Source organism: Pipistrellus kuhlii, unplaced genomic scaffold (assembly GCF_014108245.1).
Source record: "Pipistrellus kuhlii isolate mPipKuh1 unplaced genomic scaffold, mPipKuh1.p scaffold_m20_p_17, whole genome shotgun sequence".
NCBI lineage: Eukaryota > Metazoa > Chordata > Mammalia > Chiroptera > Vespertilionidae > Pipistrellus > Pipistrellus kuhlii.
This window is the reverse complement of record NW_023425482.1, coordinates 18,526,642-18,551,920: the sequence shown is the minus strand read 5'-3', so window position 1 is coordinate 18,551,920 and position 25,279 is coordinate 18,526,642. Positions and strand designations below refer to the sequence as shown.

The 25,279-nt window shown below is 42.9% G+C and overlaps 1 long non-coding RNA gene across 1 annotated transcript; it reads right to left on the bottom strand.

Moving 5' to 3' along the window:
• Window positions 1-7,608: 7,608 nt before the first annotated feature.
• LOC118720755 lies at window positions 7,609-24,549 on the bottom strand. Its single transcript, XR_004988532.2, has 3 exons — window positions 24,328-24,549; window positions 19,732-19,734; window positions 7,609-7,619 (listed from the first exon to the last, which is right to left on the bottom strand). It is a non-coding gene; the product is annotated as an uncharacterized LOC118720755 (long non-coding RNA).
• Window positions 24,550-25,279: the final 730 nt, after the last annotated feature.

The window sequence follows — 25,279 nt, the reverse complement described above, 5'->3', positions numbered from 1 at the left end:
CAACAGGTACATAAGTGTGACAGAAAGAGTGTAAGTGTTACTGAAGCCCATGGATGAGTTTGTTTTATTAGCTGCAGTAATTAGGCAAATGAGCTTTCTAATAAACAAATCAGTTAGAACAGTGTAGATTGGGATATTTATTCTCCTTGTCATTGTAGGCAGGTTTCCATCACTCCTAATATAAACCTTTATTGACACATTTCAATTATATTGGCTCCTTAATTGTTTAAAGCAGGGAAAAGAGAGTTTATAGAGCACACTATAGAAAATCATTTAAATTGTTTTTAACAAAGAGGGGAAAATAACATACAAAAATGAGGTAAAGATTGTGGGTGAGGAGTAAGGAGAGAGGAAAGGTGACTTAAGGCTAAAACCAAGAGTCAGAAGAGAAGCTCAAAGTTCAGCTAAAAGAATCCTCTTTGGGTTTCTTAGGTAGCAGGTATCCACTGCCGGGCTGAAAAACGTATATATCTAAGAGAAAACGAGAAAAAGAAAATGGAGAAGTAACAAGAAAGAAAAGGGATTCAGAAAGAGAGAGAGAGATTTCTTTAAGGACAGAATTGTTTAGCTGGCTAAAGAGGGGACAGAAGAGTGAACCGTGACCAAGATCACCAGAATAGTCACGGGGATGTGATGACACAGGCCAGAATGGTTCAGGCCCTTTTCTGTGAAGCCCATAGAAAGTAACAGGAAAACCTCTTAAACAACCAAGCTCCATGCCCCCTTCACAGTGTCACAGTCTTCCCAGGAGGAGCTGGGCTGCAGCCCACCTGACTCATCGCCTCTGAGCTAGGCTGTGTGCTAAGAACTCCCCCTGCTTTATCTCTTGTAGACATCGCCATGGAGCAGATATTACTCTCTCATTTCATAGGTGACTGAATGCGGTTCAGAGAGGTTAAGTAGCTCGCCCAGGGTCATTCTGCTAATAAGTAGCAGATCCACTTGGAAGGAAACTTTCCAGCTCCCACAATGCGATCAAAGCCAGGTGCTGCGGGGCCGCCACTGGTGGGGGAATGTCCCCTGAAAGGAAAGGCCAGGCCTCATTGTCTCCATCCCCGAGCTGGGGATTTCCACTCGCACTGGCATTCCTCATTACCTCTGACCCACCGAGCCGGTTTTAAGGAGCTGCTCCCCCATGGAAGGAAACTGTCAGTGTCTTCAATAAAAAGCCTACTGTATTAGTTGTAGAGAGAAGGTGCAGGGAAGGGAGAGTTGTGGGTCTTCCAGTCTGCTCGGCAGCAGGAGGTTCAGCCCTCTCCATTTGCGGTAGTCCCCCCCTCCATCTCTAACCTAAGGCACTCAGTGGAGTCCCTTGCTCTCTAGTCTGTCCGATCCTAGAGCCAGGATCCTTCACCAGGCTGAAGAGAACTTATGGGCATTATTCTGAGTGACCATTCGAGCACTTTTGCCTGAAAGATAACTACAGTTTCATTAAAAAAACAGAGGCTCAATGTATTCAGTGACTCCACAGTCTTTGTCACCTTAAGCCACCTCCCTCTCCCTAGTCCCAGTTACCTCCCCCTGCTCCTCACTTAAAGGGGGAGGGGGTAGGTGGAGAATTATCATGACTTAAAGTGTATGCATTTGAGCCAGGCCAACTGGCTCAGTGGTTAGGCATCAACCTACGAACACATGCTCAGTTGTGGGCTCACTCGCCAGTGGGATGTGCAGGAGGCAGTCAATCAGTGATTCTCTCTCATCAATGATGTTTCTTTCTCTCTCTCTCTCCCTCTCCCTTCCTCTCTGAAATCAATAAACATATATATTTTTTTAAAAAGTGTATGCATTTGATTTCCAGTAGTTGATGCTTAGTAATTCTTTGTTCAATAAATAAATGACCAGAAGCAGCTTGATTCAATCTTTCCATCCAGATAGAAGGTGGAAGGACATCTGGCTCCCACTTGCCAGGCCTTGGAGCAGCTCTTCATTCATTTTGAAGTTGTAATTTTCATTTTGATGTCAAGGCACCTACTGTTAGAACCTGAACAGAAGAGATGAAAGGTTGTGACTTTTTTTAGTAGAACCTGCTTTCCACCATTACTAGCTGTGGTCTTTTCTGTCAGGACACAGAGTGGGGCAAAAGTAGGTTTACTATTTACAAAAGTAGGTTGCTCCTATGGAAAATAATACAGTAGTTAACATGTAATAATATAAGAATAAATAAAATAAAAGAAAGGAACATTTCCCAAGGAGATCCGCTGTCTTGGATGTTTTCAAAAGATGTAGCCCCTGTGACACTTTGCTTTGTCTTTATCTTTTTGCTTTGTGTCATATGGAAAGTAACCTATGGAACCACAAGGAAGAGAAGAAGGGAGGGAGGGAGGGAAGGAATCTCTTCCATTTGGAAGTTAATTTTAGTCTCTAGCTCCTTTAAGAACTTGAAAAATTGAGCAAGCTCTTTCTTCCCCCTTTTCTTTCTAGGGACTTGGAAAGGAAAACGAGAAACAAGTATAAAGTGTCCCCGTGTCATAACCCTGCCCTGTCCTCACGGGAGTGAACACTCGGAAGGCTGTGGGACATCCTAGCAAAAGAGGCGAAAGGCTCCTGACTTGGAAAGAACCCTGCCTCTCGCGTCCCCCATCAGAGGGAGCGCGCCTCCGCACCCCGGTGTCGTCTGGACTATTCGTAGACAGCAGTTCGGTTTCCTGGGCTGGAGGAGTCTGACTAGCAGTTTTGTCCAGGTAAGTGATGCTCTTACTTCAGTTTATGAGAAACTTGGAGAATAAAAAGGAAGCAGTGCATTGTGGTTCATGAAGGAGCGCCTACCACCCGGGAGCCCCTGCCAACCCAGGTCAAAGGATTTCTCCAACTGACCCCCTCATGTCTCTCAGGTCAACCAGGTCCCCTCTGTAAAAATGAATTGGTACCTGCTTCTTAACCAACAAACATTGGAGGACGAAATGCAACATTAAAAAAAAAAAATTTACATGTGTATTTTCTCCTGACACAGTTTTAAAAGCTGTTTACAGCTGATTTACAATGCTCATCATATTCAGTTTTTCATTTGAAATTCTAATAAGTCCTTTGAATGGGTTGGAGCTTGTTTGAAAGGAAAGGAAATGAAATGTCTTCTTTGAATTGCCAGGTTATACTGGCTTCTTCATGGACGTCCTAGGTCTCTCTTGTCCTAGGTCTCTCTTCAGAGACACCTTTCTTTCCATGGAATGTGGTTGAGTTGATCTGGGCAACAAATATGGAGCGGGAAGAATCACTGCGTACAGCCATCACGTGTGTGCACTTACATTGCCGCCTCAGTCAGTATTTTCTACCCGCTCACTGGCATGTTCCTTTGGTGCGTGAATGAATTGGAAGATTTACATTTTCCATTCTCCTGAGAAATTCTCCCCTAAGAGTACAATTGCCAGGTTTTCTGGGAAGTGTTTGGGCTTCTCATCTCAGAGGTACTGTTTTTGTAGCCTAATGCACTCACCTCTGTCCCCAAAGCAAATGTTAGCTGATACAAAAGCCAGACCTTGTGGATCTTGTTTCCTGTCGCGAGGCCATGCTGTAATTTTATGAACTACCCCATCTGTGATGGACACCAAGCAATGCATAATGGTTTAAAAAAGACAGTCAGGTTGGAATTTATGATAAGCAACTGTTTGAAAACCATTAAAAAAAAATAAGGGGCATGTTCTGGGCATAAAGGTCTAAGGCCCAGGTTAGTTTTCTTATAGCAGGTTTTTGTTTTGTTTTGTTTTGTGTGTGTGTGTGTGTGTGTGTGTGTGTGTGTGTCAGTGTCAGTGTGTTTTAACTACCTTATGCTTTATATCCTATCTTCTCCAACATCGTTATCATAAATGATAGAAAAGACTTGAATATTTGCATAACATCATCGAAGATTTGTGGCTGAAAGGATAGGATGTTACTTATGCAAACCAGATATATCCTTTCTCCTGTGATTGTAGTCACTTCTCGGGCACAACCCTCCCTTTTGGTGGAGGGAGTGACATTCCTTGGGAAAGGAAGCAGTAATTGTGAAGCTTTGAGTGGGATGAGGAATGAGTAGGAAGAGAAGGAATTGAGAAATGTGTAAATTGCTCTTTTGAGAAATTTGGCTGTGAGACTGAAGAGGAAGAGTAATTGGTAACTAACCTGAGTAAAATTTCTGGAGAAACTGCTGAATGTGTTAGGTCTAATGGTCCCATTACTGTTTTCAGGAATTCAAATAACATATATGAAATCCTCATAAGGTATTTATTCCCTTTGGATTGCTATCAGGTTCCAAACTCCTACTAGTTTTATTAAGTCTGCTGAGTTTGCTTCAAAGAACCCCCAGTCTTCGTGTCATCTGTAAAAAAATATTCTGGTTGAGTAAGCGTTTTTCTCTCTAAAATAAAAGTAGCAGATATCTGAGATAGCAGCAAAGGCATGGTAGCATATCATAGTCTCCTAGGATGTTCCAGGATTCTATTGTTGTCTTACAAGCCATCCCAAAATGCAATTATGTAAGACAACGATTTGATTGTGCTCATGGATTCTATAGATCAAGAATTTGGATAGGGCTCAGTACTGTAATGGATACCAAACAATGGTTAATTGAAATAAATTCAATTGAGAATAGATTCTTAGAAATGTTGGATTCAACTGCTGCCTCTTCATATGACATTTCCAACACCAGAAGTTGGAAACATGTTTGACTTAGCTGGGATTTCCTGTGTGCCTTAGACTTTTTAGTGTCCTTCTGCCAGCAAGAAGAGTTCATTATATTTTTAATGTGATTAAACAATTAGAACAAAATGGTGATTTTTATATACAGACATTGATGAAAGATGTGTTTTTAACGCAGTAAATTAAAATCGCATTAATATTTCAGTGAGGATATTTTGTTCTTCTCTGTTTCATCTCTATTTTTGACCTATGGCTTAGAGTTCACAGCATGAAGGAGATGGTGAAATCTGTTCACCATAAAATGTTAATTATAAGTAAATTACAGCACAAACGTTCAATCAGACACATTAATTCTACATAAAGTGAATTATTGTAGCAGAAAATTTTGAAATGTGACTGAATTTTGTAATCTTCAGTTTTCTTTTTCTACCGCTTACACCAACCCAGAATCCCACGGGTTTATCCCAGGAAGTCTGAGCCTTTTGTGTAGTTTTGAACTTGCTCTACTCACCGTGTTTTGAAAATTAAATACAGTGTGCATACCCCATCTCTCCAAATGCTTCTGAAATTGCACATAGCTCTGTCTGCCCCATGGCAACTTAAATGAAAGCTTTGGTGTTTTTCAACCAGGTAGTTGGACTTTCAAAATGAAAGTGTTGGATTTGTCATATGAAACATTCTCTCCTACAATATAAAAAGCTCTTCCATATAAGATATAGATTAGTATTTAATTGCCATTTTATGAATCATAATTTATATAGAAAATGCTTAAAATATCCAGACTGCATTTGGCTCATTCTGTCAACTATGTTAATTGTTCATTAATAGCAAAAGTAGTGGTGCTTCCTTGAATAAGAATGCCTCTATATATTTGTTTTGTAATTAGATATGTGCATGCTGCTTATTATTAACAGGCTATTGAATGCAGTGACTAGATGTCATGGACATAAAAGAACCCACAGATTTTGCAAAATACTGAGTTGGGGGATTTTTTATTACTTGGTGCATAACTAACTCAATTCAAATAACAAGTAGTCTAAAGGAATTGCCTAGTAGGGGTTCTTGACAACTAGCTAGCCCTTTGGTCTTAAGTATTTTGTGATGGTTCTGATTTGTCTCCTATCTAGCAAGGTCTAGTATATCCTTGGTGGACTAAAATACTTATATTGAAAATTTGGGTCACATTCTGGAGGATCCCCATGTTAGTTCCATAAGTTAAAAGTTGTGGACTCTCTCCTGGTCTCATCTCACCCACTGTGGCAATATTACATCCAGGTATCCATTCTGTGACCTCACGAGACTATGACATGTGCTGTTGTCTACCAATGTCTGGCCTCTGTATTAAGGATCAGTGTTTCCATTAGTTGAAGGGCGAGTCTTTGCTTTGTTCTCTCAGATAAGCCGATCCATTTAATACCCATGAAACTCAACAGAAGGCTGAAGTAGCCAAGAAAAATAGAAACGCTTTATAGAATGCATTAATAAGGAAGATGCACAAATTGGAATCAAGTACTATTAAGAGAAAGAGACTCCTATTATAAGAGGGATATGAGAAAGAATTTTCAATTTGCTAATGGCAGAAGCTGTTAATCTGCAAATGTATGCAGTCATTGGTGAGTCCTCCTTTGAAATACTCAGAAAACTTTGAAAATATCTGAGAGAGCCAGAATTAGGGATCTGGTACCATTAAGAGAAAAGAATCATCAGCTTCCTAAGAGGCTAGATCTACTAAAGAAAATAGAATAAACAATGTAGTAAGGCTAAATGACAGCTTCTTTCATTTTAAACCATAGGCAAAAATATTTTTATTAAAAAAAAAAAGATGATGTGATGCTTCCATTATAATTTCCTTCCCTTTTCTTTATGCCTCAAGTTTCTATTCTGGCCTCTTAGCATCTTTCAGCATATATTTTCCTTTTTTATTGTTGAAAATCACAATCATATTCACAAAAAAATGTTAGAAGCCTTTATATATATTCTTGTATAGAATCACTTATTTTTATAAAAGAAAATGTACATGTTAACTTTATAATATTAAGAACAATAAACTACAAAGAAGGAAGCAGAATTTCACTAAATACTCACCTCTCAAAAATTGTCATCTTTCATAGTTTGTGACTATGTTCCCAAGCATTCGTTTAATATGTGTATATAAAAGAAAAGAGCGAAGGGAAAGAAAGAGGCAGAAACAAAGAAAGAGAATGAAAGTCCCAAGGAGACAAAAAACAAAACAAAACTGAATTTTAAATAAAGGAATTATGTATGAAAAAGGTAAGAAGTATTAAATGTAATGTGACTCAACTTTGTTATATGAAAATTTAACCCAAAATGTATATACGTGAAACTGAGGGTATTCTGATTCTTAGAAAATAATGTATTTTTTATTAGAATACATTTCTTAAATGATGTATCTATGATTTATGGGGAAAAAAGATTAGGAAACTTTTTGTTTAGATCCATTACTCTTTTTTAACTTCATGTTTTTATATTACATTGGTTGACTCCCTGCTTAAAATATGAGGAAAATTAACACACAGCTACTCAATTTTCTTTGCATACCTAATATTTGTTGGTCATTGCTTTACTTTGATATAGTTTGTAACATTTGTCATCTTGTTTTGAAATTATAAATACTGCATTTACATTTTCATATCTTTATACTTCTATATTTGATTAACAATTCAGTGCTCAACTCAAATTTGTAGAACATGTGCCCCATTCTTGTGTTTTTAAATTTGGATTTCTCTTTTAGTTGAATATCTTTATTTGTAAACTTATAAAAGGTTTTTAGATGTCTTAGTATATGTTTGTGCATGCTTGAAGATGTCTATTGCCTTTATACTCCTGGTGCAGTGTGAAGGCACAAACAAACAAACAAACACCCCACAAAAAAGAAAAATGGATAATTGAAAGGATACTTTAGCTGGCTATAAAATTTTCAGGTTATACTTTTTTTCGTCAGAAATTTGTAGACCTTTGTTCATTGTACTCTGGCCCTGAGTACTGTCCTTTAACCACAAAGTTGTTGTTTATATTTTGTTTGATTGGTATATGGGATCATGGATTCCATATTCTGAGTTCCTTCATGTTTGAGACTCCCTCACTGTTGTGATTATATCTGAACATCAACTTGACTGAATATGATATTCTACAGAGCATTCCATTTTCTTTAGAACTTTGTAAATACTGCTTTCTTGTATTCTGGGATTGAGTGTTATGGAGTAGAAGGAGGCTTACCTAATTTTTCTGTTTATAGAAAACTTAATTTTTGTACTTGAATAACTAATGAACTTCATTATATTTTAAACTCTGCAACTAAACCAAGATATACGCAGCATCAACTAATTTGTATCAGTTTTTCCTAGAATATACTGTGCCCTTTGGTTGGTATATCTATTTCTTCATCTTTTAAGGCACATATTATTTTTTATATATCTGTTTTTTTCCTCCCATCTGTAACAGTCCATATCCAGGGACATTGGTTATTCTTTCCCTATTATCTTTCTTATTTTTTTCTCTTTTTCTTTTCATTCACTAAGATTATTTCATGGCTTTCCCCTATGCCACTAATTCTATTTTCAGTCATGTCTATTCTTTCCTACCTGGGCTAAGTTACTTATTAGTTATATAATGATATTTTGATCCTCAATTTGCCTCCTAAGCTCCACAGTCTCTTTTTTATGACATTATTTTTTGGGAGGGAGGTTGTATTTTCTTCCAGATGGGTTTTTCGCCTCTCTTTTGCATGTCTTCTTTTTTAAATATCCTTTTTCTTATTCTTAACATGTAATCTTTTGAGATCCTGGCTTAATGTGGGGAGGTCTCTTGCTAGATTTATTAGCCTGGATGGGCTCTAAGCATATTGATAACTGTTCCACCTCACATGCAGCAAGGCTGTCAAAACCAAAATCCACATTTGCAGGTTAGGCAAATATCCTCATGACTGTGGGATAAAGGGTGTCTCTCCTGTTCTCTTACTTTTCACAGTTCTGGTAGTCCCTTTAGTTTGTCCAGCTCCTTGATATCTCATTAGGTCCTCAATGTTTTAAAGTGTTTTTTATTTTACACAGCATATAAAGTTGTTTCCAATGGAAGGGTGTTTGCCATTATTGAATGTAGAGGTCCCTTCATATTAAAAAAAATTGTTTATTCATTGGTCTTATTCCTGTTTATCATGAGAAGCCCTAAGGAGATCTTATCTTTGCACTAATAGATGTTAGGAAAATTCTACTTAATCTGAGACCCATCTTTCCTTTCACAAGTTTCATGTGTACTATCTGTTGTATATACCCTGTGTGTTTTGTCTTAGAGAACAAAGGATGCCATTCCTTGTCCTGAGACTTTCTCAAATGTTCTTTACCAGGCTTGACTTCACCTAGTTGGTAATGTATCTTACTACCCTCTAGACCTTCTTCTAAAATGTTGAACCCAGACAGATTTTCTAGTCTATGTCACTGATAAAACTCTGAGGTTTAATAGTGATAGGTAGAGGGCTTCTGTTCCTGAAATTACTTTCCTGACTCAACCCACCTTCAGTTTGTTTCTCTCTAAGTTGTGAGATATTTGGGGAAATTATATATGTTTTCTCTATTTTTTTTCCTACCAATTGTTCAGTTCAGGGTACAGTTGAAAGCAGCATATAGGCACATCAAAATATTTTCCCCTCTTTTCCAACTGATTTTTTTTTTTAAGTTCATCACTTTAAATTATACCATTTTCTTTGTTTGACTCTTGCTGGTAAACATCTTGCTGATTTTTCACTACTTATTTCTTTTATTAGATATGAGAGGCCTGGTGCATGGATTTGTGCACTGGTGGGGTCCCTCAGCCTGGCCAGCAGGGATCAGGCCGAAACTGGCTCTCCAACATCCCCTGAGGGGTCCCGGATTGTGAGAGGGCAGTTCCTGGGTGACACACCCTGGAATCGAGCTCCCTCCTCTCTGGTTTCAGGTGTGTCACCCGAGAGAACTGCAGCTGCCAAGTCACCACAGCTCAGTAGCTCTTGGATTGAATGTCTGCCCCATGGTGGTCAATATGTTCCATAGCTACCAAATGGACAGTCAAACAGTCGGGACAGTCAGTTAGGCTTTTATATATTTAAATTGGGACAGGGAGATTCTATAATACAAATTCACTTTATCATTGAGCCCCTCAGTCCATGGTCCTTTATTATGGAAGCCCTAGCAAATGAACGCAGATGTCTTCCTCCTCTTGTAATTTCTCCTTCACTTTTGCCTTCTTTTAGGTGACCTGTCTAGATTCGCTGATAGAACTTCTTTTTTCTCGTGCTCATCTTTAGAACACCACCCACCCTTCCTTCTTCAGGTTCCGGTGATGTATCTTCACTGAGAACTGTCACTTCTTTGTGGTGCTACCCAGGCCCCCATCAGTGGGAATCAGACCTGGTGTCCTGTTAGGAGAGGAAACGGTGTGAATCATGAAGAGCAAGATGACGCTGCCTGCCATCACTTCCTTTTGCTATACAAAGCACACATGCTTGTGTTTACAGGGCACATCCGTTTAGTATTTCTGCAGATAAAACTTTGCTTAAGTCTCCCCACATTTCAAGTCATTGGTTTTTAAAGACCCTAAAACTCAAAGAGATTAAGTAAAACTTGATCGAAAATATACAGCTAGCAAGTGGAAGAGCTGGAATCTGAAGCCAGGTGCCGAAGGCCAGTGACAGCTGCCCTGTGTGGGTAATGTCTCTCTCCTCTGAACAGCACTCTCATGATCGTTCTACTGGCCGATATTACTACCTCTGGCTAGGTGTTTGCTCATGAAGCATTTTCACCCTGGCAAAGTTGGAAGCTCTGGGAGGTGAGTTGATTTCTGTTTACTTATGGTGTTTGAAAAACATTTGTTGATTGAATGGCTAAATGGACTGTTTTACCAGACAATTTGGCAGTTCTCTTGACAACCAGCTTTCAAAGTTATACGCAAAAAGTGACAGGACTCTCACAATGTTGATCTGCTCTTTCTGGACAAATGTTAGGTAAAGGTGCGTATAAAAATAACATCATGGATTGACATTATATTACAAATTATAATTATTATACCCTGTTTTTATATAGCTCTCTCCTTACCCCTCTAACCCCATCTAAGGGGCTCATAGTCATTTGTAAGCAGTGGGCCTTATCCTGCTGTTAAATAGAAAATAAATTGCTTATCTCTTGGAAGAGAATTAACTCTTTCAGGGCACTGGGGTACCATTTAGTAAATTAGTAATCCTCTAAATGGCACTCTAGATGCATAAGATCCCCCATATACACTGGAAAATGAGCGTGTTCCCAGTGCTTAAAAGAAACCAGGGCATGCCTAACAGAAATCAGACAGTAAGCTTAAAATATGTGTAATGTACTTAACTCTCTCCTCTAATAACTTTGTGTTCATTCTCATAGAAATCTGTCTGTGACTAAAGATGAATCTATTTGCTAAAAGCTGGCACTTCTGATCTTTTAATCTACTAACATGAGAGCAATAAAGGGGAAAGGGGCAGATGATAGAAAAGTAGAGTGGGGGTGTTTATATACACATGGATCAGTGGCAATTCGTTCAGCTAAACAGATTTTGAGAAACTGATCAATTTTTTCCCCCCAAAACTATTTGAAAGGCTGGGCTTGATAGTTCCCTTAGGTCTAAAAATGTCCATCTATTACCAAAATAGTGGTTAGTGAATTTGGAATTAACCTCATGGATGTCCTTGAGGGCATTGATAAGGTAGGTAGAGGTGCAAGCCTGAATCAGCAGTCGCTTTAGAAATTCTAGTCTCCATCCATCAAAAACGAAGTTGAGGAAATTAACACAGACTCAGAGGTAATACAGATGTTTCATGATGGGTGTAGAGAATCTGGTATTAAAGCATCCCATTTTTTTGAAAAGCATATCGACTACAGTCTCTCTCCCTCTCTCCCTCTCTCTCTCTCTCTCTCTCTCTCTCTCTCTCTCTCTCTCTCTCTCTCTCTCTCTCTCTCTCTCTCTCTCTCTCTCTCTCTCTCTCTCTCTCTCTCTCTCTCTCTCTCTCTCTCTTGTTTTCACTTAATTTCTCTTAATTTCCCTCACATGCTGTCTGTCTTTCAGATATTGCTCTCCCAGCATTAGGTACTGGTCACCTCATTTCATTGAAACAGTTTGGACTTCACTCATTAGCTCAGATGCCTTTTGGATGTACTTTCTCATTGGGTGTTGCAACAACAGAATTCTGAGTGTAATTCAGTAACACATTATTGATTGTGTTGAAGCTTTTGGTTTATGTGCAATGAGATAGATTTGGGAACTGGTGGTGTCTTATTGACGTTCTGATTTGTGCTGCTGGGAAGCTCATTGGATGGCCAGAGGGACTGCTGCCAGGCAGTTTGGCAGCTCAGTAAACACTCTGTGGTTATTCCACCAGACCGTGCGGCATCCCGTCAGCCCTCTCCCGTAGATCCCATGCACGGAGGAGCAGCACTTGGTACTACTCACCCCATCCTTTTCCTCTTCCGGCCCCACGTCCAGGAGTTCCCTCTTGCCAAAGCCTCTACCCCTCTTCTTTGATTTTTTTCCTTTCCTCTCCCTGCCACTCTGACAGCCAGCTGCCAGGGTCCTCTTTACACAGGCCTCCGCTTTTCCAGGGAAATATGCCTCATAAGTTCAATTTCGGCAATGCACACTTCCTCAGATTCCAAGGAGCGTCCTTCCAGAGAAGATACCAAAGCAGATCAGCAAAATGTCCTGAAAAGGGGGAAGGAAGGATAAGCCATCTAGAGGAATGGCCTTCATTTTCCAGTAAGCAACCTGTCTGGTGGCAAAAAATAAACACGAGTGGGGGAGTGTATACGCAGTCTCATCGTATAATTGCAAGATGCTTTTCATGCATCACACAGGGACTGAAGGGATGGTGCCCCAGGAAGCAGCTCCTGGTTTCCCTCCAGCACACACACATTTGGCATTCAGTGGTACCCTGGCATGAGCGAAATGCCGAATGCACCAGGTTGGAGGATTCCATCACCATAACCCCCCAGTGCTCATTGTCTGAAGGTGACGGGCAGCTGCAGGAGGCCTGTGAGCTCACAGGTAGCAAAGTGAGGTGAACAAAGCTGGTGTGAGAAGCAGAGCCACTCATTCATCTCCCAGGTGACCCTCTTAACATTCCACACCGCACTTACTCACCCGGCAGTGTGTTGAACCAAGGAGCCTGCTCAGCAGCACCCTTCTGCTGGCTGACTCCGCAAACTCTCCAGCAAGTAGGGAAGCTGGTGGGTCTCTCACCTGGCCTCCTCGCTGACACTAGACTCTTTCCCAAAGGTGAGAAAAGGGATTCCACCCCCTTTCTTCCTTTTGGAGAGGACAGCCAAACTCCCCAGGCATTGCTTTATGAGAGAATGTGACAAATATGCTTTTCCTTTCCGAACCCCATCCCTTTCTTTCCAGCGTTCAGTTTGCTCACAGACCTGCATCTTCCTTTGCCAGCACCACACTGGCCTCGCTGCCCTGGACCTTTTGTCTCTGACCCCGGCTGCCACTTCCTTTGCCTCCAGTGACTGATTTCCTCTGCAGTGGAAAACTGTCGCATTCGGGGCAGGTAGGACGTTTCCATGAATAGGACCTTCATGCAGCATGTTTTCCAAGTGAATATTACACGTTATTCTCAAATTTTCAAGAGCAAAGCTGGAAATAGGGACAGAGTCTAAGGTTCTGAAAATTGTAGTTTAGCACCAATGAAATAATCATAATGAAAGGTTATCATTCATACATTATTAGTTTTCTTCTTTGTAACCAAAGGACATTTTTAATTCTTAGATTTTGTGTGACCCAGAGACAATGCATAGGTAAACAATGATATACATTTCCCCCTTGTCAACATAGAAAACTACTCATCTGCTAGAACTTGAAATACATTTGGATGATTATTTCCTTCATCTAGTTATGTGTCTTTTGTAATGTGCTTCACACCGTCTTCCTTGATGATTTTTGTGGCTTTGTTCAAATGGCCGACCCGGCCTTTAAGTCATTATGATTGATGGGCTTATCTCAGGGTCTGAATTATCAGCATCTACCCTTCTGTAGGGAAACATCTTTAGCAGAGAAGATCCAATTTTTGTTTCCCCCTATTTGTTGTTACTCAGACATTGTGATAATGTCATCAAGCCTTACTCTATGTGTTCTCTTGATGAACTGGAATTCTCTGGAGCTGAGAGGCACAGGCATGGGAGAGTGTGATAAACTGGGACCATGGAATTAGGCAAATGAACTTTTGACACTTTCATGCTTCAGACATAAAATTGATGGGCCCACATTCGTCATCTTTTATGTTTAGGGCAATCTCAGGACCACTTGTTTAAATCAAGGGCAATTAGAACATCCAACTCAAGAAAGGGAACCCAAATAAAAAGTTTAACATTTACATTGAAAGAGAACATTGCTCTTACTTTTAGCTTCCTCTGGTGCCAATTGGTTTAAGAATGAACTGTTGAAAAAGACTACCAAAGCCCAGCCAGCATGGCTCATGGTTGAGTTTTGACCTATTAGCCAGGAGTTCATGGTTGCATTCCCGGTCAGGGCATATGCCTGGATTGTGGGCTCAATCCCCAGTGTGGGGCATGAAGGAGGCAGCTGATCAGTGATTTTCTATCATCATTGATATTTCTATCTCTCCTTCTTCCTCTCTGAAATAAATACAAATATATATATTATTTTAAAAGACTTCCCAAGAATTTGCGAGGACCACTTTGGTCTAAATATATTTTTGAAAAATTCACAGGCATTAATGCATTGACTTGTTGGTGAAATAATCACACTAAAAATACTAATAATTCAGAAATTATGTGGAATAAGATTAACTATTTGGCATAAAATAAAAACTCAAAAGTAATGGGTGGGGGTAAACCTTCTACAGAAAAAAAAAAGTATGACACAAAATGTACTTACTAATACTGATTAGGTTAAAATCTTTTAAATATTCTTATTTAATACATTTTAGAACGATTTCATAAAAATGTTTAAAGTGCAATCAATGCTTTGGTGCTTAGAGGCATAAGCTTCAGTTTCCCACCATGTTCATACATGAAAATCCCTCATTCCAGTAGTAGATAAACAGGCACCATTGTGCAAAACCCCTTCCCCCAATTAATGCAAGGCCTGAGCATCTCATCCTTGCCTCCACTGCTGGTTAGTTGTGTGACCTTGAGCCAGTCCTCTGTAATCTCTCCAGTCCCATCTGCAGAATAAAATATTACTCCAGAATTAAGTTTATTTTATTTGTAAGAAGCCCGGTGGTTTTTCATGCAACAGTGGTCATATCAGGCAGCTGGTCCCTGTGTGTGAGTGACTGCCTCACTCATCCCAGCAGCTGGAAAACAGCCGGTGGACCCATCCTGCCACCTGCCTGCTCTGCATCTGGAGATCAGCCAGTGATGCGACCTGACTGCCTCCAAAACCTCAGTATTGTTCTCTGCGGGGGGTTGGGAGGAGGGGGAGGAAGAAATCACAAAACCACAGACATACCCCCATCCCCAAAGCACAAGGTCATGTGCGAAGAGGTTTCCATCTTTCTGTTAAATGACCCCAAAGTTTGTTTTTGTCTCAGTTAGTCAGACATGCAGATTGTTTAAAAATTATCCAGCTAACGGGCCAGGTACCCCTAGTCTTTTCCATGGGATTTTAGTAGATGAACTTAATGACATGGACCGGGTGGGCCTCCGGCCTGTGGTTCCGTGGCGCTGGTTTCTTAGTTTAGAGGAACACCGCAGCCCTCCCCTTCCCCCTTTATCTCAATCAATCGTCTTGTATTTACTAAGGGCCTCGGGAGTGGGGCACAGAGGTGTAGATCATTCAATTTGTCGCAGCACATATTTTCAATATTATGATAAGAAGACAGGGGACTCTGCATTTTGTCAACTTGCAAGGCCAAGATCGATCAGCAAATAGATGGGCCTTCCCGCATTCTGAATTAAAGTGTGTGTTTTGGCGGTTTATTGACAGTTGATAACTACTGACCACTAGTCCTGATGGAGTTACAAAGGTCGGGTCACGGCAGGTCAGAGCCACAAAGAGCGCCTCCTGCTCTTGGATCCTGCGTCCCTCCCAGAAGGGATGCGCAGGTCAATAACTGAGCCACCTGTAGAGTCTGAAGGCTCTTCTAGTCTTTCTCCTTCTGGCTGTGCTGTGACCTAACTCTGACCTGAGCTCCATGCGGCCCTTTCTCTCCTGTTCTTTACCCTCCACGCTGCTGCCCCCGGAGTCCCACAAGTGCCAGCGAAGCCAGGACTCAACCAGCAAGGGAAGGCGGCCCAGGGCCACTGCACTGTGGGCTCCACTCTGCATCTCCCTGCAGGTGCTCTTTCCAGAGGGGCTGCCAGCACAGGCCATGCTTCTGCCCACGGCCTCACGGGGGGAAGAACACACAGAGGTAAAAGTGACTGTCTTTATGGCTTCCCCGGGAATGCTGCCCTTCTGTGCATATGCAAAGCATTCTTGGCAAGCAGAGGTTTAATTAAAAGCCTCTCAGAAGGCCTCTCCAGCTGGGGCAGGGGGGGCCTTCATTGGCCAGGAGGGGCCTTATCAAGTGGATGTGAAAATACACAAACCGTAGGCCGGTGCTCCCAGGAAGTGTCAGCTGGTCTCCTCACTTGATGCCTTGTGAGGAGAAGAGGAGGGGGGCTGTGCCTGTGTGTTTGGTGCTATATCCATTGTCTACCTGGAAGATGCAAATGATATTCAAATTTGGTTCCAGTGTACAGGCTGCTTGCATATACCCCCCAGCAACCCTGGAGCAAGTGACTAATGGGAACATGTGTTCTTTCTATTTTTATAAGGCTGGGAGAACAAGGGATGGAGGGCTGAGCTTGTGGGGTTTGAAATCTCTCTTTTCAGCGGACATGCTGCTGTCTGGGATGATGGTAATACTCAGTGGCAGCTCCATGGCAGTGGCCCCAGCCTGCCTGGTGCTGCGCTTCATGCAAGCCCTGGAACTGGGTAAACGGCCCCGCCTGTCCCTTCTACCCAGCCAGGAGGAGATGAGACAGGACTCTTTGGACAGTGGCAGAGCCTGGCCATTCTGGGGCTTGTCCATCTCAGTGGGCACTCGTGGGGTGATCATCCTCAGCATCAGTACTGTTGGTGTCACAATGATCTGCATTTAATTCAATAATTCAGAATGGTCCTTACGTAAGGTCAGTTGGGGGAAGCTTGAAGGTGACTTCCCCAAAGCCTCCTGAAGCCTCTTACAGCCAAAATTGTGGGGGAAAATCAGAATGATTCCACCCAAGACATATTAGTGTCAAAACCCCATTTTTACTTCTCAGTGCCCATTGTTGATTCTGTTGTGAAGACAGTGGTGGGCCCCAACCACTTCTGTTCACACCTCAATCCAGTGAACAGAGTCATACAGCAAAGAAGGCGAACAAGATGTCAAATGAGATTGTTTATATAAAAATTATCTCTTACTATGTGAATAACAGGTGCAGGAATCTTGAAATGTCAGGTTTTGGTGGGATGGGACAGATGGACTAGATCAGTGGCCATCAAATAGAACTCTAAACAGTCTTTTCTGAGGGACAGAAGTGGTGCAGGCTCTGAACTCCTCATCTCTTCATAAAACAGCCTAATTCCAATTCATTTGTATTGTAAAGTGTATTTCTGTATCTGGGCTATAAAATGGAGTTATGTGCTAGCTCCAGTCAACTGACATGGGCTACCCAAATTGCTATGATGAGGACTCAGAGGGGAATTCCAGGAGCTTTGAAAAGAGGGCTGCAACCAGCAGGCTCAGGACTGGAGAATCCTGGCATACAGACCATGCATTTGCTATCTCCATTGTCAACCTTTTTTTTTAAAGAATGGATTCTGGGATTCTTAAAGTTTAAATATCATCCGACCCTATTTTCTTGCAATTAGATAGGAATCTTCATCCAAAACTTAGACAGATACACATTTTGATTTTAATAACGAACTTCATAATGCTATCTTCTTATAGATAATCCATTATTAGTTTAACAGTTCTAAAAACCCCCTTGGGCTAAGGAAACTAACCAGCTGCCTTCATAAAAATCAAAGCTCAATTTTCACTTTGCCAAATGGAGGCGAATCTTGGAGCTAAGATTAGGGTGCCAAGGTCCAGCTGCTTCTCCCTATGTTGAGACCCACCTCTACTGACACTGTTGGAGGTCTCAGCTTGCTCCTCAAGGTCTAGGGCATTTCCTCACTCTTGGTTATAATGATCCTTACAGGTCAGGTGCTTTGTACATTTCAAGGATCTTACCCCAGTGCATTCCCTTGAGCAAACTTCTAAGATTTTTTCTCCCCAAAAAAGAAATCACAGACTTGCTCATCACATCTTTATTTTAAATAATGAAAAAAAAATTGTATCCACGAAATGTCTAACAATAAATAGTTGGTTTTATAAAAATGGAACATTTATACATATATATATGTAATTTATACATATATATGTATTTTATACATATATATGTATATATGTATTTTATATGTGTATATAAGTATTTTATACATATATATACATACATATGGAATATTATGTAAATATATTTTTTAAGAATATGAATGTTTTGGAAGACTATGAGGTGAAAGAAACAGGTTATAAGATTACATAAAATAGGATTCAAAATTATAATATATATTATACCTAAGGGGGAGGAATACACACACACCATAAAGGGATCAAAGAATATAACAGATTTTGACAGGCACTAGTCCTGAATGGTGGGATTATGGTGAGTTAGAGGGCCTCTTACAACTTTATTTTACAAATGACTTTTATCACCAGAAAACACGTTTTAAAAAAGTCCAGTCTCCAAATCTGTGTACCAAAATTCCTTGATACAAGTTGCATTACAACATTATAAAAGGGAAATAGAGTGAATTTTCTGATACTTTCCATTTGGGATAAATGCAAATTGTATCATTCAAGTTAAAAAGAGACCCACTCTCTCTTTGCAATTAAATGTTTGGTCTTTATCCAGGAGCTTGCTTCAAATTTCCATTTCTCTTTGCTTGTACAGAGACAGTAAAATCCATGCCTCGTCATGTACTAAAGCAGCCATAACTGTGACCCCCCTAAACAGGCCCACCAAGTCCCTGTCACATGCTAACAATGTGTGAGGCATTGGAAACACAGAGATAATTAGGATGTCAGTCCTTGGAGGGGTGTTTTGGACTAAGGGGGATATTAAAGTGTAGATGGTTAAAGGTTGGTACCAGGTCTTACCTATTGCACCACATGGCCACCTGCTTCGTGCCAGACATTGTTCTAGGCCAGTGGTCGGCAAACTCGTTAGTCAACAGAGCTAAATATCAACAGTACAACGACAGAAGTTTCTTTTGAGAGCCAAGTGTTTTAAACTTAAAACTTCTTCTAATGCCACTTCTTCAAAATAGATTCGCCCAGGCCATGGTATTTTGTGGAAGGGCCACACTCAAGGGGCCAACGAGCCGCGTGTGGCTCGCGAGCTGCAGTTTGCCAACCACGATTCTAGGACGATACCTGTGTCTGTCACCAAACATGTTTATATCAACCTGAAACATAGGCGTCACCCCCATTTGTGAAATGCAGACAGTATTCTTCTGAGGTTCTTTGGCAGGCGAATGACTTCTATAATATGTAACTCTTGAGCCAAATTGATGTTGGGATAGAAGAGGAAACCCTGGATTCTGGCTGCAGAACATCAGCTCCGTGTGGAAAGGGGTTTATTTTCGGTTTTGGGTGTGTTTTTTTGGTCCATTTTGTTTCCTGCTGTATTCCCAGCCCCTGGGACAGTGCCTGCTGAGAACAGGGTGGGTGTGCTGGAGCCAACATGGGGTGGCCAGATTTAGCAGAAAAAATAAAAGACAACCAGTTAAATTGAAATTTCAGGTGAATAATGAATACTTTTTAGTTCAAGTACGCCCCATGCAATATTCAGAACATAATTAAAATGATTTCTTGTTCACTAAAATTCAGACTGTACTGGGCATCCTGATATAGCTGGCAACCCCCAGCATGGCAGCCGGTGGCAGGTTGGTGCTGAGTTAGATTGACAGCACATGGCAAGGCCTTCACTAATTTCACAGCGCAGACAGGCAGAGGCAGAGCCTGGCAGGGAAGTCCGGGGATGCTGGGTTTATTCAGGGAGCCGTGGCAACATCCTCAAGTAGAATGGGGAGCAAAGTCCCCAACTGGGGGTGTCGACCAATATGTTTTGTTTGGCCTTCCAATTTTAATTAGTTATCAACATGTAAAATCTGGCCAATTCCATATATGCCTATGCTTTCTGTGAGGGAGGTGTGCGTGAATGGGAATCCAAAAGTGTTTATTCCCAATAGGACGTGAGTAGTAGGTGACCCTTCTGGAGGGGGCGGGTGAGAAGGGAGCGGCTGGCTCTCCCCTTAGCTGTGCCCTCTGAGCCCTTGCTTTTGACGTACATTCCATCCTCCTGGCCCATGCAAGCTTCGGTGTCCGCTCCTCTGTCAGAGTGATTGGGACAGTGCAGCCCTCGGTGACTGGGAGGGTAACTGGGAGGACTGCAGCCCTGGAGGAGGGTGACTGGGGGACTGCTGCTGTGGGGGAGGGTGATTGGGGGGACCGCTGCCCTGGGGGAGGGTGACTGGGGGGACCACAGCCCTGGGGGAGGGTGACTGGGGGGACCACAGCCCTGGGGGAGGGTGACTGGGGGACTGCTGCTGTGGGGGAGGGTGACTGGGAGGACCGTTGGCCTGGGGGAGGGTGACTGGGGGGACCACAGCCCTGGGGGAGGGTGACTGGGGGGATTGTTACCCTGGTGGAAGGAGGTTGACAAAAGATGAAAAAGCAAGGAAGGACCTATCCAGGTAGTCAAGGGACCATAAACCATGCCAAGGAGGTTTCTGCTATAGACGGGTCCAGTGGCTGTAAGCCAGGCAAGCGGCATAGCCTACGATCCCTAGAATGCAGCCCTGTGACCTCCTGGAGAAGCTGGGAGCAGGCAGTCCCTGAGTCATGTGGAGGCCGTGGCATGGCTCTGGGCAGTGAGGATGACAGGGAGAACTTGATGGAGGGGACAGTGAGATCATCATTAGCTGTCTTCCATCCTGTAGGAAACCTGCTTCCAAACCCGCTTTTTGAGGCAGCGATAGCCGGCAAATTTACATGGTGAGCGAGGTGGATTTAGGGGAGGGTGATGTGAGTTACCCATGTCTGTTCAGCCGGTCTGTCTCTCTGTTCCTTTACTTATGGTGTTTGAAAGAGGAAGAAGGTGACAGATGGAGTTAGAGATGGACATGACCCCCACTTGCTCTGCTCACTCCGCTTGGCTTTTAAGGAAACGTAGCTATTTCCCCGCCCGCATGGCCGGCTGACCCGCTGTCCTTGCCGGTCACTGGCCTCCGGAGCAGATGCATCCGTAACGGGAGGGAACGCACCACGGGGGCTGGCGGGAGGGCGCTGCAGGCTCGCTGATCAGGAAGGAGCAGGGGGAGGTGTTTTCTTCCCCAGTAATAGGATTGTCAGGGCTCTTCCTGGCCCCAGCCACCCGGTGGAAGCTGCCAGGATGGCGAGCTCACTCTTCTTAATTAGCACTAATGCAGTCGAGGCTGTTTTCCTTGCCTGACCAAAGGGAATAGTAATTAATATGGTGGGGGAGACAGACGGGGAGTTCAAGGCCGGCATGTGTGCCCCCGACCCTGGGGTCGCTGGGGAAAGAGAGCCTGGAAGACAATAGCCTGGCTCCCTCAGGCCCGGACAAAGGCCGGCCTCTTTCCCAAACCTCAGCTCGCCGCAGCCTCCCACTAATGAGAAAGTCTGTCCTCAGCTACTGGGAAAGGGCTGTCCGCTAAGGCCTGCGGACGTGTGTCTGTATCTGTGTGAGGAGTGTGTGTTAAGGGATAACTGTTCTCCCACTTAAACCGGCCCTTTGTTCTCAGTGTGGGTCGTGGCTCCTGTGGGTGGTGGTGCAGGGCCGGGTTTACGCTCCCAACAAATGGACCACAGGTTCCACAGTGTCCATTTCCCCCCAAAGCCTGCACAGCAGCCAGGGCCTGGGAGCGTAGACTGAGGATGGTCTTTTGCAAGCTGGGCATCCGGGGGGCAGGTGCAGGAGCCCGGGTGCATGTGCAGCGGTGGGCTGGGTGGCAGGCAGGCCGACTCACACATGGCCAGGACTGAAAGTGACGGCTCCACCTTCCAGGGAATCCCCGAACGAGCTGGAATGGGAGCCGGTTCATGACGGTGAGTGGGAGCCGAGCCCCCCTCTCCCTCATTAAGGGTGACCTTGCCACTCCAAGTGACAGGAGGACGTGCAGCCCCTCAAACAAGCCAAAGCACACCGGCTCCCAGTGCCGCCTCCGCGCTCTGAGGTGCTGATCTTCCCAGAGAAGACTTTGGCCCTTTTTTTTTATTTTTCCCTCGACTTTCCTTAAGCTTTTTCTTCTTCTTTTTTTCCTTTTTAATTAAATATTGCCGCCTAACTCTTTCAGGTCAGCAGCAATGTCACTAGCATCAGCCATGAATCATGGCCGAGCTGACATTTTAAAAATGGCATCGTCCGGGCAGCCAGTGCAGGCCAGACACCCAGGCACAATGGCCGGACCCCATAAATTACACTAAAAGTCTAATCAGAATAATCAACACACTGACATCTTTATGCATGTGGGCAGGTCACGCGAAGGGGGAGGCTCTGCCCGGGGTTTCTCTGCGACTTCCCTTGCCGCAGATTCTGGCGCTCTTTGAGGAGACAGAGAATCTTCAAGGCGTATCTTTCGAGTTCTCTGTGACCTCTTGCCTCACGTTTATGTTTTGCGATAAAAACAGATATAATGAGTGCCTCTGGATAGCGTGTTGGTTTATGTGCAGCTCAGGCAGCATAGCCATATATTTTTCCCCCTGCAAACATCCCATACACACATATTTCTTCATCAATACAGCTACACATATTGGCTCTCGTCCTCTTGCATATTACCATCCACCACCACTCACACACACACACACACACACACACACACACACACACCCCTGTGACTGTGTTCTGAAGACATTTTGTGGATGCTTCCGGCTGCAAAACTGTATTTGAACAGTTTGTACGGAGGAATGTTTTTTATAAATCTGACCTAAATTCTTTAGTGATCCCCATTAATTTGATTTCCTAAGGCCAGACAGGACAGCCACCGTCTGGTTGAGACCATTCATCACCTTCATACCTCATTTTAGTTTTTTGACCTTTCCCTTTTTCTCCTCGGGTCTTTTCTCTCTCTCTCTCCCTCCCCCCCCTCTCTCTCAAACATCCCCGTACCCTCCAAACCCACTTCTAGTCTCTCTAGTTTGGAAAAAAATCTCTCCCAAAGCTTTGGGCTCCCTGCCCCTGATGGAAGGTCAGGGGTACCCCTGGCCATACATATGCAGAGAGAGCGCCTCCCGGTGATTAATTGGCCCCACCAGATCGCAGGCGCAGAGAGCCCATTTGTCACTGGCCCAGCTTTGGCCATCACAACCAGACTGCCCATGACTTGTGGGCGGCCCAGTGCACACCAGCTGGGACTAGCCAGTTAGTGCCCAGTGAGGTGTGACCAGCCGGCCCAAGGGTGAATGCTATGGGCTGGCTGGTATCAAAGCGGGGATAGGGAACAAAAGAAAGAAGAAAGAAAAAAAGTGAACCATTTTTTCAAAAGGTACAGACGTTGGTTCTGTTTTGCTTTAACTGATTTCTCAGACATTTATTGAATGCCTACTGTGTGCCAGGAATAAATACCTACTATGCAATTCCTTGATGCTATTTAAAATTGTTTGAGAAATTTTTGCAGGGATCTCAAGAACAATACATGGCCAATACGCATATGCTGATTTTTCAGATGGATAAACTGAGTCAGTGATCTGTGATTTGCCCAGGGCCATGCTGGAAAAACAGACCTCTTCCTGTAGGGCTGCTTTTGTTACACACCAGAGAGCCTCCCCCTGGTTGACGTGACTTTGTCATGCCTCTGGGTCCTCTGGCATTTCCTGACCACAGACAATCTTCAAACCCTTTGACTCCTAGAAAGAAAAGCATGGGCTCTAGTGTGCGTTTTGGCTATTTTCCTCATCAGCTATGGGACCTTGGGCACTTTGCCTTTTGCATCCTCAATGTCTCCATCTATAAAATGGGCTTCCTACCCTTCTAACGGCGGTGATCAAGTGAGAGCATATAACTTGGGACATTGTGCCTGACCTAGATTAAGCAGTTGACCTGCTTAATTGTTCATATATAAGTAAATATTCTGTACTCACTAGGCCACCTGGGAGCCCCACAATGGCCCCATCATAGGCGTGCACCTGGAGACAGTCTGGGCAGGGAGTGGAACACAAGGACAAATGCCCCACAATGCAGTTTCCAAAAATATGCTTCTCCATCTCCTCCCTGTGTATCTACCTATCACCAGTCCCTCCCCAACCTTAGTTACAATGATCTCTACAACCATGTGTTTGTTCAGTGCGTACTTATCAGTAATGATTAGTGGAAAGCACTGTGTTGGGTGCCATGGGCAGGTGAGGGAGGAGGAGGGATAGGGCAATGAAAGAAACCAAATTCAGAGAGGATAGCATAGGCAGGACACAGTCATGAGACCCCCGTTATGAGACCACCATGCAGTGTGTCCTGCTCAAGAAAGCTCCAGATGAGAGAGTGCAACCTATGAACAATTTTGGGAAAGAGACATTTCTTTGGGAAGAGCATATACTTTCTTGCTAAAGAAAAAGGCTGATAACTTTTAAGTCAGAAGTTCACACTTCGTTACAAACTAGTGGCCCAGAGCATGGATTCATGCACATTGAGAGGCAATTAATTAGAAGAAATATTTTAATATCGCTGTTTGCCCTTTCTCTAAAATAGAAGTATCAACTAAATTCATGATCAACAATGATAGATCGAAACACAGGTGTGAGGTTAGCGCCAGCGAAAACTTTATATGTATCGCACACAAGTCAACATTTATTTTTAAATTGCCAGTGCACATCATATGTACCTGCTGGTCAGTCAGATGGTAGGATGGTCGGTTACTTAGCCTTTTATAAATATAGATAAGCCAGCCGGGTGCAGAATTCCTTGAGATGGAAAGCCATCTTGGTGAATATGATTATAATTCTGTGTATAAAAATATCAACAGCCTGAATTGTCAGTCCACTCTGAATGTGGGAAAGACAAGAAGAACAATTGCCAAGATATCAGAGACCGCCTGAAAGCTAGTCAAGGCCCTTGTTTATTGAGCACTTGCTAAGTACAAGGCAATACTTTACATGACTAACCTCCCTTATATAATAATGCTAGGGTGTAAGCATCATTATCTCTGTTTTAAAAATAAGAAAACCAAGGCATTCAGAGTGATTAGTTAGTGGCTAGTAAGTGGCCCAAAGCCATCCTATTAATTCAAATATTTTTGGCTGAAAGTGGTAGAAATTTATTTCAGAATGGGTTAAATAATAAGAAAAAGTATCACTTCACCAAACAAGTTTAGCGGTAGGGCAGGCTCTCTGATGGGTGGATTCAGTGGCTAAATGATGTCATTGAAGATCTGGACTTTTTTAATAGCTCCCAAATAATGCTATCCTTATGTTAGCTCGCCCTATGTCAGGTGCCCTCAAGGTTGCAATATGGGCTCAGAAAGTCTAGGTGTTACCCAGAGACCCACTATGGTCCATAGGTAAAAAGAAAGATTCAACTTCTAGGTCTCTTCATAGCAAACCTCTTCC